At 41.6% G+C, this 14,469-nt stretch overlaps 1 long non-coding RNA gene across 1 annotated transcript in view; it reads right to left on the bottom strand.

Annotated features, from left to right (window-relative positions):
* LOC122455836 overlaps positions 1 to 13,748 on the bottom strand; it is a 59,890-nt gene extending 46,142 nt beyond the window's left edge. The window contains exon 1 of the long non-coding RNA XR_006274328.1: positions 13,437 to 13,748. This is a non-coding gene — a long non-coding RNA (uncharacterized LOC122455836). The remainder of the gene's footprint in view (positions 1 to 13,436) is intronic.
* Between the last annotated feature and the right edge of the window lie 721 nt (positions 13,749 to 14,469).

Genomic DNA, 14,469 nt, shown 5'->3' with positions numbered 1-14,469 from the left:
CAAAGAAAAACTAAGAAGCAACATACAATCAGGTGCCTTTTCTAGCCTACTGTAAAATAGAACAAAACAATCAGATTGTGACGGATAACAGACAAAGAGATCCCTCATCTTTTCTGGTCCAGCACACTCCCCAAAACCTCCATCTCTATCACTTCCACCTCCTTCATAGACCATTGAGGTAACAACTGAGAGCCTCGGAGCCAGCACAATCCATTTACTCCTTTCCATGAAGAACCAACATCTGCTGACTGGATGAGGGGTTTCAGGCAAACCTTGCTAGACTGTTACACAGTATAGTAACTTGGGGAGGGATGGGGGGGCTGGCAGAGAGGTTGTTTTGTTTTTTGAAGATGACAAATGCACTTTGCTGATATAAGTGGAGACAAGGTCTTGCAACCAACCAAAAGATTTAACATTTAAGTGCTTTAACAAAGCATGATTTTTGGCTGTTCTGTATTTCACTTAACTTCACAGCCATGTGATTCTAAAAGTTTTAATGAAAAAAAAATCCTTCAATCCTTTGAGAAAAGTCACAGTTTATCTCTAGATAGCATGAAGCCACATATCCGAAAATAGGCCAAAATTGACAACTGCCCACCACATTTTATTGATGCCTGCCCCTCTCTCGCCCGGGCCCCACCTCCCCTTAAACTGTTTCTTTCCATTCCCAGGCCAGACTTGAGCTTGGAAGTCACTAAATGAATTCCACAAGTACTACAGTTTGTACTTTCACAGACTGCTTAAAAGCTGAAGTATCAGATTTCACAGCACCATGAAGAGGCTGGAACAACTTCAAAGCACTTCTGAAACATCTATTACTTTATTATGGAGAGACAATAGTCTCTCCACAGTTCAGGTTGAAAGAATCCTTCCATTTGCAGGCTGATTTAGACATATTCTGCCTTAACTTCATCAAAATGAAACCAAGCCATCTGAAATTTCACAGACAAGTGCTTACGCCAAGGCAGAATTTATCTGGAAAGCTTGAAGCAAGTGTTTGGGAGATATCAACATTTTAAAAAAGATGTGATCTTTAGCATGTCATAACTCAAAAACGGCTTGGAATATGAATTCCAAGTTTGATTTAAGATGTTGGTCCTGGCAAGGAGTGGGTACTTTTGACTAGTTTGGGGAGAGGTTATTATTGAGGTATTAGAAGTGATTTCCCATTACATTATCAACTCCATATAGTTTTTAACTCTGCTTTGTCACCCATACATAATGTAGAATTTATTAAATCTGATTTCATAAAGTCTGTATAACCTGAATTAACAGATTTTTTTAAAAAGATGCAATTTCCCCTCATAGCTACCACTGACATCAGACACCACTGAAATAGTCAGTCATAATTTGTATCTCTATACGCAACATTGGCATTAGCAATCTCTATATGTATAATAATATAAAGCAGGCAGGCCTCTATGTACTGTACTTTTCCTTGATTGCCTCACAAGTCCTACAATCTATAATCTCAAGATTTGCTGCTGTGAACCTCATCTCCTTTAAGAGCAAGGTGCACCATAAAAACCACATTTACTAGGAATAGCAAACAGAAAGGAGAAATTGGCATCAAAACCAAATGTAAGTAAATTAAGATCAGCAAAACTGACTAAGCAAATATTGAACTGAGAAAGCACTAGGTCAGTGTAATTACAACTGAACTCTGTAATAGAGCTCTTACTACTTTAAATATAACTGAGGGATATAGGGCATTTCCCATGTTTTTATGTCCTATAGGTATTGCATGACAAGCTCAGAAATAGCAATATTCAGACTAGTGAGAACAGAGCTATTGAAAGAATATTCAAGGTTTGTTAAAGTGACAGGAACTATAGCAAGAAAGGAAAAAGCAAGCAGCATAGGTGCTTGGAAAAACAGCGGCAGGACAGATTCTGACAAAGGATGAAAGACAAAGAGCCCTTGGCCATTATCTTTGAAAACTCGTGGCGAACGGGGTCCCGGATGACTGGAAAAAGGCTAATGTAGTGCCCATCTTTAAAAAAGGAAGAAGGAGGATCCTGGGAACTACAGGCCGGTCAGCCTCACCTCAGTCCCTGGAAAAATCATGGAGCAGGTCCTCAAAGAATCAATCCTGAAGCACTTAGAGGAGAGGAAAGTGATCAGGAACAGTCAGCATGGATTCACCAAGGGAAGGTCATGCCTGACTAATCTAATCGCCTTTTATGATGAGATTACTGGTTCTGTGGATGAAGGGAAAGCAGTGGATGTATTGTTTCTTGACTTTAGCAAAGCTTTTGACACGGTCTCCCACAGCATTCTTGTCAGCAAGTTAAGGAAGTATGGGCTGGATGAATGCACTATAAGGTGGGTAGAAAGCTGGCTAGATTGTCGGGCTCAACGGGTAGTGATCAATGGCTCCATGTCTAGTTGGCAGCCGGTGTCAAGTGGAGTGCCCCAGGGGTCGGTCCTGGGCCCGTTTTGTTCAATATCTTCATAAATGATCTGGAGGATGGTGTGGATTGCACTCTCAGCAAATTTGCGGATGATACTAAACTGGGAGGAGTGGTAGATACGCTGGAGGGGAGGGATAGGATACAGAAGGACCTAGACAAATTGGAGGATTGGGCCAAAAGAAATCTAATGAGGTTCAATAAGGATAAATGCAGGGTCCTGCACTTAGGATGGAAGAATCCAATGCACCGCTACAGACTAGGGACCGAATGGCTCGGCAGCAGTTCTGCGGAAAAGGACCTAGGGGTGACAGTGGACGAGAAGCTGGATATGAGTCAGCAGTGTGCCCTTGTTGCCAAGAAGGCCAATGGCATTTTGGGTTGTATAAGTAGGGGCATAGCGAGCAGATCGAGGGACGTGATCGTTCCCCTCTATTCGACACTGGTGAGGCCTCATCTGGAGTACTGTGTCCAGTTTTGGGCCCCACACTACAGGAAGGATGTGGATAAATTGGAAAGAGTACAACGAAGGGCAACGAAAATGATTAGGGGTCTAGAGCACATGACTTATGAGGAGAGGCTGAGGGAGCTGGGATTGTTTAGTCTGCAGAAGAGAAGAATGAGGGGGGATTTGATAGCTGCTTTCAACTACCTGAAAGGGGGTTTCAAAGAGGATGGCTCTAGACTGTTCTCAATGGTAGCAGATGACAGAACGAGGAGTAATGGTCTCAAGTTGCAATGGGGGAGGTTTAGATTGGATATTAGGAAAAACTTTTTCACTAAGAGGGTGGTGAAACACTGGAATGCGTTACCTAGGGAGGTGGTAGAATCTCCTTCCTTAGAGGTTTTTATGGTCAGGCTTGACAAAGCCCTAGCTGGGATGATTTAACTGGGACTTGGTCCTGCTTTGAGCAGGGGGTTGGACTAGATGACCTTCTGGGGTCCCTTCCAACCCTGATATTCTATGATTCTATGATTCTATGAAATGAAACCCTGGGTGCATTCTTAAGGAGAATGGAGTATGGATTTGGGAGATCCTGGATGCAAGAGTTTAAGTGATAGAAAGGAGAAAAGTCTTCTCTGAGTGAAAGAAAATGATGAAGCCTAACTTTGTGTTAGAGATTATCTCCCTATTAGGGGCTAGACTCCATAGGAATAATTCATGAAGGGGAGAGAAGACTCAGTTCCAACTTCATTAGGGAATGGGACATGATTCCTCTTGTCCCTACACTGAAGGTGAAATCCTGGCCCCACTGAAGTAAATGACAAAACTCCTATAGATTTCAGCAAGGCCAGAATATCATCCTGAGCATTTAAGTTGCTTATCCTGTGGATTCCACCCTTGCATCTATTCCACTGCTGGCTCAGTGACTCCTCTGATCCCATGAGAAAGCCACTGCGAACAGTGTCAACCAATCACCACTCCTCTCAGAGCCACTCTCCACTCAATGAAGCAATTGATTGTATTAATGTGCACTGTTTTTCTCTATGTAGGGTGACCATATGTCCCATTTTGGCTGGGACAGTCCCTTTTTTAAGCCCTGTTAAGCCATTCTGACTTTTTTGGTAAAACTGGGCATTTGTCTCATTTGCTCTTGCCAGTTGATCATCAGTTGGCAAGAGCAATTGGGACAAATGCAGTTTTGCCAAAAAAAAGTGGGGTATGATACCTAGAGGGGCGCGGAGGAACGTGCGGGGGGATGGGGGTTGGAGCAGAGATGAGCAGCAATGCCAGCCCTGTGCAGGAGGGAGGGCTTGGGAGAACAGCTGGGGCTGGGTCAGCCCTGCGCAGGTGGAGTCAGGAGGTCCTGGGCCAGTCCTGCATGCAGGAAGTAGAGGGGGGCCTTGGGACGGCCCCACATGGGTGGGCAGGAAGCAAAGAGCCTCAAGCTGGTCCCGCGTGTGGGCATGCTGCAAAGGAGCTTGGGCTGGCCCACAGCAATATCTTGTTTTCCCTTTGGGAAAATATGGTCACCCTACCTCTATGGATTCGAGAGGGGGAGGATGTGGAGGAGTCCAGCCTATTCTCCTGTCCCAAACCCTGCAACTTCATGAAGACAGAAACCCAGTAGTTAGCTATAGAGAGGTTCCTGTTAGGTCCTGGGGAAGTGGGGCAAGTGCCACACTAGAGCAATGACCCCCTTTCATGGGCACAGGCAATGGTCCACTCACAGATGGGCGCAGGGGACCCATAGTTCTTTAGCTGCTGTTAAAGTTTGGGAAGGCTCACTCTCAAAGTTGCTAGACCCCAAATTAGCCTACCTACCACCTTTCCTCCTCCCCCAACAGCCTCTTCATGTAATATTTTGTGTATGTGGGTTTTCTTTCTAATACTTTAAATGCTTTAATGTTTCTTAAAAATAAAATCCCAAAACACCACAATGCCAACAAGCAGCTCAAATCTCACTATATATGCTACAATAACTAGCATGTATGATGGAGGGAGAGTCTTCTGCCAGGAAATAGATTTCGATTTGAAGTCTCTAAGGAGTTATTATAAATAGCAATGAGGAAAAAATATTTTATAAATTACAAGAATCATCTTGAGATAATGTTTTAAAAATAGTCTAGAAATGGTGGGACTATGATAAATCATTGGTGGGTAACAGGGATTAGCAAACCCAGAGATGCGGAAATTCAGATGTAGCCCATAACACTGACCCAAAGTTTGAATTTGAAAAACAAATTCTGGTTTCTGTTGCTCCAGGAATGGGATCTCTGAGTCTGTGTCTTCTTGAGCAGCCTCCTCTCCCTGGAGCCAGCCCTATCCTATCGGAGACAAACTTCAAGGTTGAGGCAAATTTCCAATTACCGTGTTTGGTTTGGCAAACTTAAGTGTGGTTAGCTTGGCAGGTTGGTATTTCAATACATACCATTTATTTAATCCTAGTACATTCCAAATTATTTTGATGAAGGACAGAATGTGTCACTGAGGGAAAAGCCAAAGCCGATATGTCACCCAGAGGAGCACATAAAACTAGGCACTGAAGGACTTGCTGTACCAGGGTATCAAAATTGGGCTGCCAATCTGCTTCAGATCCTAAAGGAGAAACAAGTAGAACCTAGAAAGAATGCAATAGGAATTCCAATAGGAATTATTATACAAGGCACAAAGAGTAATAATTGGCCTAGAAGCGATCATCACTCGGGAATAGAAGCTTAAATGATCATAACTCTCAAGGACAGTCAACACTCAGACTCCCACCATTTCATAAAGTTACTGGCTCAGTCCTGATTGTATACAAATCATTTTTAAAAAGATCTCTCGATAACTTAAAGGTGTCAGTTCATACCAAGCAATAATCTGTACCTTCTGGATGGAGGGAAACCATTTGATTATCAGCACCATCTTCTTTAAAAGAAAAAAGGAGCATTATACTATGCAATCTATAATCAACAATAAGTTACAAAATGATTCACCATACTTCACTCAAACAGCACTATTTTTCAGAGTCTGGTTGTGTATGAAGACAGTGTTATTATTTTAGTTATTTACTGAGCACCCAGAAGTGCACTAAGTATCTCACAAGAACAGGAATGCATATAAATCACCAATTTCAAACCTGAGTACCTAAAGATAGGCTGATTTGCAGAGATGCTGGCCAACTATAGGTCCCAATGAAGACAATGGGAACTGCACTGCTCAGCACCTTTAAAATCAGGCCACTCACTTCTGATAGTGCGAAATAAATAACCAAGATACTTTGTATCTTACAGTAATTCACAACTCTAAAAAACCACTAAATAGTTTCTGTTTGTATTCACATGCTCATGAAGTGACACTGTAGGTAGTGGCAGTGCTCAAACGGGAAGAGAAAGGGATGTAATGCTATGCTTTCACTTTTTCAACATGCATCATTGAGAAGTATGGGTATAAAATAGCTACATTTATTCCCCTCCAATCCAAATACTGGTTGCTAAAGAGCAAAAGATGCGTAGGCACATGCTGGATGAGAAATAGAGGAAGGGCAGCATTTAAAAGTTAGATCCCACATCCAGAGCTGTATCAGAATTAGGGTGACCAGATGTCCCGATAAAATCGGGATTGTCCTGATCTTAGAGGCTTTGTCCCCCGTCCTGATCAAAGTACCATTTGTCCCCCGTCCTGTTCAAAGTACTATTTCTCCTGATTTTTCATGGGGCTGAAGGAGCTCAAGTCCCAGTTGTGCAGAGCTTGTACTCCTTCAGCCTTGCACTGCAGGGCTCAGACTCTTTCAAGAAGCCCTACAGTACAAGGTAGGCCTATGTGCACATTCTATTTTTAATCTTATACACACACACACAACTATCCCTCCCCCATCTATCCCCCAGAAAAAAGAGGTGTCCTGATATGACACACTTACTATCTGGTCACCCTAATCAGAAGGTTCTGCTACAAGGCTACTGAAACCTGATGCACATCTGTGTAAACTTCATTATAATCCATTTCATTATGCTTGGTATTATGAATATGTGATAAAAATTAAAAATAAATGCCTGCAGTTAAATGTAAATGCTTGACTTATTAATTTAGAATTTCTGTGCAAGTCTTTTGTGTCGTAAATGTACTTGAAAAACAGTATTAAGAATTTTTCCCAGAAATACTTCAAATGTGGTACAAACAGGTAGGCAGATTTATCTGCACGTTTGTCTTCTTCAGAATTAGATCTCCATCATTTCAAACACCTGTGGGGATAACCTACTTGGAAGCTTTCTATGGAGAGGGAGGCAGATTCTGATCTCACTTGAACTGGCGTAAATCCAGAATAACTCAATTTCAGCAGAGTTTATTCCGAATTTACATTGATGTAACAGAGATACGAGTCTTCCTAATCTTCATATAAATTGTTTCACTGCACAAAAGCTGTTCTGGGTGAAACTGGTTAACATACTTTAACCTCCAATCATCTCTGTCATAGGGTTGCTGACCCATTTAAGGGTGTCTAGGCCCAAGCTTCCCTTGATGAACTAATTTAAGGAGGCCATCTAGGTGTTAATTGAACAACCAGCACCTGGGCCTGATAAAAGGTCATCAGTGCTCAGCTGCATGGAGGAGCTCAGAGAGAGAGAGAGAGAGAGCTCTCCTAAGAGAGAGGAATCCTAGCGACCATAGTCCCCAAAAAGGAGGGTTGTGCAACCCACGAGTGCAAAGGGAGAGCCTTTATTGCAAGTTTATTTTGGGATTTAATAGTAGAATTGCAGTGGGGGAATTTTGTCTGAAACCTTTTTGGACTTGGACTGCACAGCGTTTGTAAGGGGCTCTGAGAGAAGGGACACAGAGCAGACAAGTGCCTGGAGCACCACATTAGATCAGCAAGGGGCACTAAAGGGCAGCCACATCCACAACCATCCCTATTCACCGCTTTCTCTGCCACTTTGCCCCTATGTCCTGCACATCTCCAACATGTTCAGTAACACTGTACACAGCAGATTTCTTACTACTGTGCTATAAAAGCAAAACCATGTATTTCCCCATACAAACAGTCCCACATCACACAATTCACTAGTATGGAAATATCTAACAGGCATATATGCTAATGTTCCTGAAATATCACCACAGCAGACAGAGTCCTTCAGGAAGAATTTGAACAAGGAAAGCATTCTAGGTTTTGGTATTCCAGTGCATGTGTATTACACACACACCACACACCATTGAATAATACAAACGTTTTATTATCAAGACTTGGCCCTACTTATTTGTTGTTACCTTTTCCTCCTACCATTTCTCTCTTTGACTGTTATTTTTTCCTTTTTAAATCTGTTGAAAATACCTAGTACATTTTGAGTGCTACCAGAAACAAATGAAATAAAAGTAATAGGTACGTATCTATGAGTGGTTAAACTACGTCACAATTGGCTTAGTCTTGTCTTTCAAACAGGTCCATTTCTTTCCATAAATTGCACTTTACTAGAAAACTGAGCAGTTGTGTCCCAGAAACAAATCAATTTATTTCCTAGAAGTTACAGTTTGTCATGTTTGTAGGCAGACCGTATTGTTACAGCTTTTTTTCTAGCTTTTTTCTCCATCATTTTAGCAATGCAACTGATCAACATCAACTGACTGTTCATTGAGCACTGATTCACCAATGCTTTTGACACAGCCCCCTCACAATGTATTATTTGATGTGATAGATTACAGCAGCAAAACTATAGACCACAGAGTCCCAAAATTATTTGAAAGATATTTGCACAATAGGTGCCAAGATGCCAACATTTCAAATTGTATGTTGTTTACAACAAAACTGTTTGGTACCTTGGTAGTTCACGTGGATCTATACTGGTGTTCATACGTAAAATCTTCATAGCTCTTTGTACAAGGCATGGTTCAGTATGTGCATTAAGATTACCATATGCCAACCACAAAAAAATGGTCACTGGGAGTAGTTCACAACGTTTTACAAGAATGCTTTGATGATATCAAGAGCAGTGCTACTGGCCAGTAGCAAAACTGTAATTATGTTAGCAGGATCCGAAAGTAAGGATTGAGTTGCCAGAATTCCTCTCTCATCTTACTCTCAATCCAGAATTTTCCCAAATGTACATAGTACTTAAATACATAAAGTTCAATTTCAATGCAAATGAAAGTATGAAGCTGGAAATCCTTTTGTTTGTTTGTGTTGTTTTAAATTAAGGTCACATCATTTCAATTACAAAGGTAGGATTTTCTGTGCAGGTGCAGAGTCATTTTGGGCTTTTGCAACAGAAACTTTACAGAAATGAAGAAATCATTGAAAACATTTACAAAAGTGTAATTATATTGAAAAACAATGCAGTCTTGAATCAGATTCATGGCTGGCTTTATTAGGGCCTATTCTGTTCCTTGAAAGCCATAAGAATGTTGTCATTTACTAGAATGAGCACAGGACCTGGCCCTAAAGGCTATCTGTGTAGAAACACTGTGTCTGACCACCTCATAACAATGCATGTCCAGTCATTAGTTCAGTTACTTAATGGGTAGAGTCATCATTTCATCTGCCTATCATTTTTTAAACTGCCTGAACTCTAAAATCTTTTCTGAAACCCCTCTTCTGGCCTTCAAACAGCCCCCAACCTCTTCAATTTCATCATCAGATGCAAGTTCCCTACAGACCAGGACCCACCAACTCAAAGCGGCACCAGACCCTGCCAAAACAGATGCAAAACCTGCGGAAATATCTCCACTGCTACAATGATCAGCACCCCTGCCTCCCTCACCCCCCCCCCACCACACTTTTTCAAGATCCATGGATCCTACACATGCATATGACAACATGTGGTGTACTCATCCAATGCACTAAACGCTCCACTAGCAACTATGTGGGTGAAACCAGACAATCACTATTCTCTCAAATGAACTCAACCAGGAAAATAAGAAAGACAAAAACACCCAATATCACCTGTGGGTGAACATTTTTCCCAATGTGATCACTCTATATCTGATCTACCCATACTCACCCTCAAAGGAAACCTGCGCAACACTTCCCAAAGACGAACCTGGAAGCTTACATTCATAACTTTGCTAGATACTAAAATCATAGATTGAACAGACACACTGGATTTCTGGCTTATTACAACAGACTATAACCAACTAACAACCCTCCCCAGTTGCTTTCCCCCCCTTCCTTTCCTCCCTACAATTGGAGGGGTGTTAATGGGCCACTTCAGCTTGAATGTGTGTTATCTACTTATGCTAAACAATTTGTTCCATTTTGTATTTAGCTGTGACATTCTGAGACCCTGTCTCACTACAGCAGTGGCTCTTAACCTTTCCAGACTACTGTACGTCTTTCAGGAGTCTATTTTGTCTTGCATACCCCCCAAGTTACACCTCACTTACAAAATCAGATATAAAAATACAAAAGTGTCACAGCACAATTACTGAACAATTGCTTATTCTCATTTTTACCACAATTATAAAAAATCAATTGGAATATAAATATTACACTTACATTTCAGTATATAGAGCAATATAAGCAAGTCATTGTCTGTATGAAATTGTAGTTTTTACTGACTTCGCCAATGCTTTTTTGTGTAGATTGTTTTAAAACTAGGCAAATATCTAGATGAGCTGAAAGACGCCCTGAAAGACTTCTGCATACCCACAGTGCTACATATAGCCCTGGTTGAGAACAATTGCACTACAGGTTACTTCAATATAACACTCAGGGCTGTGACTAATGCACTCCCTTGAGCAACGTAAATTATACTGACCTATGTGCCAGTGTAGGCAGTGCTATGTTGGCAGGAGAGCTTCCCCATCAACATAGTCACCACCTCTCGCGGAGACAGGAGTTATTAAGCCTACAGGAGAGCTCTCTCCCACCAGCTTAGAGCATCTCCACCACAAGCGCTGCAGCTGCATTGCTGTACGTGCTGTAATGTAGATGTAGTCTGAGTAAGTTTCCCAGATCTGAAGAAGTGCTCTGCATAAGCTCAAAAGCTTGTCCCTCTCACCAACAGATATTGGTCCAATAAAAGATATTACCTCTCCTGCCGTGTCTCTGACTCTAAATGGCACACTGATTTCAGTTATGACTATTTTATTTAAAATCTTAAGGGCCATTAGACCTCATGTGCCTGCTCCTTTAGCCCATTGTGTTTCCAGAAAAAATTTTTGTTTTTGAGCATTTGCCAGTATAATACATAAGGATGCGCAGAGCGATTTGACTTAGGAGACAATGTAGCTGAGGAAGCTGACAGTTCCTCACTTTATTCCCATCATATCTATCAGATAGGTACAGTAAGAGTTACATTACAGAGCTATATTCAGGTATATAGATAAAGGAAAGACAGAAACTTTCTCCTTAGATATAATGGAAAAGAAACCAAGGGTGTAGTTTATCTACTACATTAAGCCAATTCTTGCTGCTTGGGTAAATTTTGGTTTTGAGAAAGAGCTGTGGGGAAATAATGCAAGCCTTTCAATGGCTACCAAAGATGATAAAGAAAATATTAGAGCATGTAAGGCTTTTAATTTAATCTTTTAATTGAGTTCCAATTCTTGTATCCTTCTCATTATAGCACAGCCAATGAAACACTTTTTTTTTTTTTTTTTAAATAAAAGGTATCACTATATGATTAAAGTTAGGCATGGTTTAACTCCTGTATTTAGGAACTGATCATGGATTTAAAAAAAAAAATCATCTATATAGTCACTGCATTTTCCTAATGGAGCATCTCAGCATCTAATCAATCACTCCAGATGAGGCTGTAATAACTGCCACTTTCTTGACAAGACCCCCTTAGCAATGTCTACCCAAAATCAGATGTGAACACAGTAAAGTCCACCTAATCAACTATCTATTACAATGTGAGTAACCAGAGATCCTTCATCGACAATAAGGTTTTTTAAATGATTATCCACATGAACAGAAAGAAACTTATTAAGTGGCTAAAAAGCCAAACAACGAATGCTGAAATATGCTGATCATGGCACTTCTTAAAAGATTTAGTCTATTCAGCATCAACTTATATTAATGTCAAATGTGAGAAACATCTTGCTTAAACAACACTTAAAACAATGGATTAACACCACAGCTGTTATCGTGAGGTTATTTACTTAACATGGATTTGTGACTATTTTACAGACTGATGGGGGGGGTAATTATGAAACAATTACATGGCACTATAAGCTAGCAAGCTATTTAACAAAACAGAAATGAGAGTGTCCCTACTACACAGAATTTACAACGAAGGGCTCAGTTCAGCTCCCACTAAAGTCTGAGGGAAACTCTCTTTGCCTTCAGTCATGCAGCTTTTGTTCCAAAGGTCCTGGTGCTACAAAGCCCAAACACTCTTGTTAAAGTTAAATGAGAGAGTTTTGAAGTGCTCAGTGCTTCACAAAATGGGATCATAACATACAAGACAAAACATGGGATAAAACAGTTCTAGGAGGGGGAAATGTGGAATGATCACTGGTAAGGTGCTTAACCTAAGGTTCGTGGAAGAAGTGGGTTTGTAAAGAGGGGAGGGTGCTATATTAGTTTAAGTGGAACTCGCTTTTATTTTGGCTGCATACAAAGACAAGACATGAAGACTAAGAACAGTGCCACCTTTTCAAGGAAGTTTTGAAGATTGAAAGTTTGAAGCTCTTTAGCTGACAGCACACAGCTCACTTATTCCCCTAGCTCAGGTAATTCCTAAAAAGAAGGAAAAGCAGCAAACAGAAGCCGTCATTCAGGAAAACACATAAGCATGTGCTTACGTCTATACCTATTCAGAACTGGCTAGCTTAAACACTTGCTTAAAATCTCTGGACTTCAGTGTAGTAAAGATCAGCTCAATGGAACTTAAGCAGCCTCCTTTCCTTACAAGGATTTAAAAAAAGGAGCTTTAGAGACAGCCTGCAGAACCGGATTGAAGTGCTACAGTTCCCTGGCAGTCTCACTTCTGCTATGAAGAAACAGAAGAGGTGAGGAGAAGGATGATACCAACATTCTTGGATTAATAACCCCAAGGGCACAGGATTGAACCTTCAGGTAACTGAGGGTGCTGGCCTACGACAAGACCACATTAAAGGGGCACAAATCATAGGAGACTAGAACAGCTGGACAACAGCACTGTTGTTAAAGAAAATTATGTTTTTTATTTATAGGTTTTTCTATGCACTTATCACTGCTGTATCTGATCCCCTCAGGCACCTTAAATCTATCCTCATAAAACCCCCAGTGATGTTGGAAAGTATTATTGTCTTTTCACAGTAGAGAATGAGGCAGAAATATTCAATGAATAGACCAAGATCACAAAGATGTTTATGGTTGAGCCAGGAGCAGGACGCAGAGTTCTCAAGTCCCAATTTAGTACTTTAATGTAAAATGCTCTGCATGCAGGTAGCTGTAAGAGGTATGGGAACAGAATCTATGTCACATCTGAGGCACTTTTCTCCCTCATACTGGTCTTTTACCACAGATTACAGCCATTTGGTTTGTCTACAGGGACGGAGGGGCTGGCGGTCTGAGCTACCAGAACATTCTGCATTGCTCATTGCATTGCTGATGAGCTCAACAAGGCAGCCAGGCTCCTCTAACCCACACATGGGAACGGAGGAGAAATTAAATTCCAGCTTACCTGTTCCTGCAGGACCCCGCTATCTGGGTGGCAGAAAGGCTGGCATTAGGGGGTAGACCACGATGCTGAATTACCGAGAGAAGCCAGCGGAAGGGGAGTGAAACGGCAGGCTGGAGGAGTCACTCAAACACTCTGAGAGAGCTGGAATGAACGCAGGAGGTCTACTGGCACAGGCAGGCTGGCAGGCTGAGCTAGACTGTTCTGCTGTGCAGCTGAGGAAAGCCAGAAGATGATGTAGTAAATGGCAGGCTGGGCTGGGCTGCACTGATCCACCCACTCTGAGGGAGCTGGAAGGAACACAAACTCAGCACAGAGTCTTCGGGCTGGCCTACAAGAAAAATAGATTCGATATTGTAAATCTAAATACACCTGAAGCCCCCTGCAGTTTGAGAAGAAATTTTCATATCTACAAGCTCTGTGTTATGGAGAACAGTCAGCCTAACACTGGAATTCAAAAAGGGAAAGAAGGAAATCCTAGCTGCCTTGCGGTGGAGTGAGCTTCCATGTCAAACACCACATATACCAGCGGGTGCCCAGGTATAAGAAACTGTGCTGGCAAAGAAATAATTTGCTAATATGCTCACTGCCAGGAAGTCTTTTGATTTTAAGGAGTTTAATATTCAATACTAAGCAAGAAACCAAGCTAGAAATGCTGAAAATCTGCAATCCATTCAAAATACATTTGATGTAATCTCCCCTGCTAACCCCATGATGTATTCACTCACACATATATTTAAAGGGCTTAATAATTAACACAAACACTGCTGTACATGCACAAACAATGACTTGAAAATACTGGTTCATGATGGGATTAAGGTGATCTAGGGCTCTATGCACACCACACCTGGAGTTCCCCATGGCCTTGCCCCGTGCCTTGGGAGCACAACCCCTCATCCTTAGGTGGCTCTGCTCACTCACAGAGGGCACCATTCTTCTTTGGGAAAGGTGGGCCTTCTCCTTCCTTCAAGTGGGTTAGGGTCTGTCCTACATACAGTAGGTTGGACTCAGCCACCACCCACCTGAACAGAAGACT

This window comes from Dermochelys coriacea, chromosome 9, assembly GCF_009764565.3.
Source record: "Dermochelys coriacea isolate rDerCor1 chromosome 9, rDerCor1.pri.v4, whole genome shotgun sequence".
NCBI lineage: Eukaryota > Metazoa > Chordata > Testudines > Dermochelyidae > Dermochelys > Dermochelys coriacea.
The sequence above is the reverse complement of the archived record's forward strand: the minus strand, read 5'-3'. Positions and strand labels throughout refer to the sequence as shown.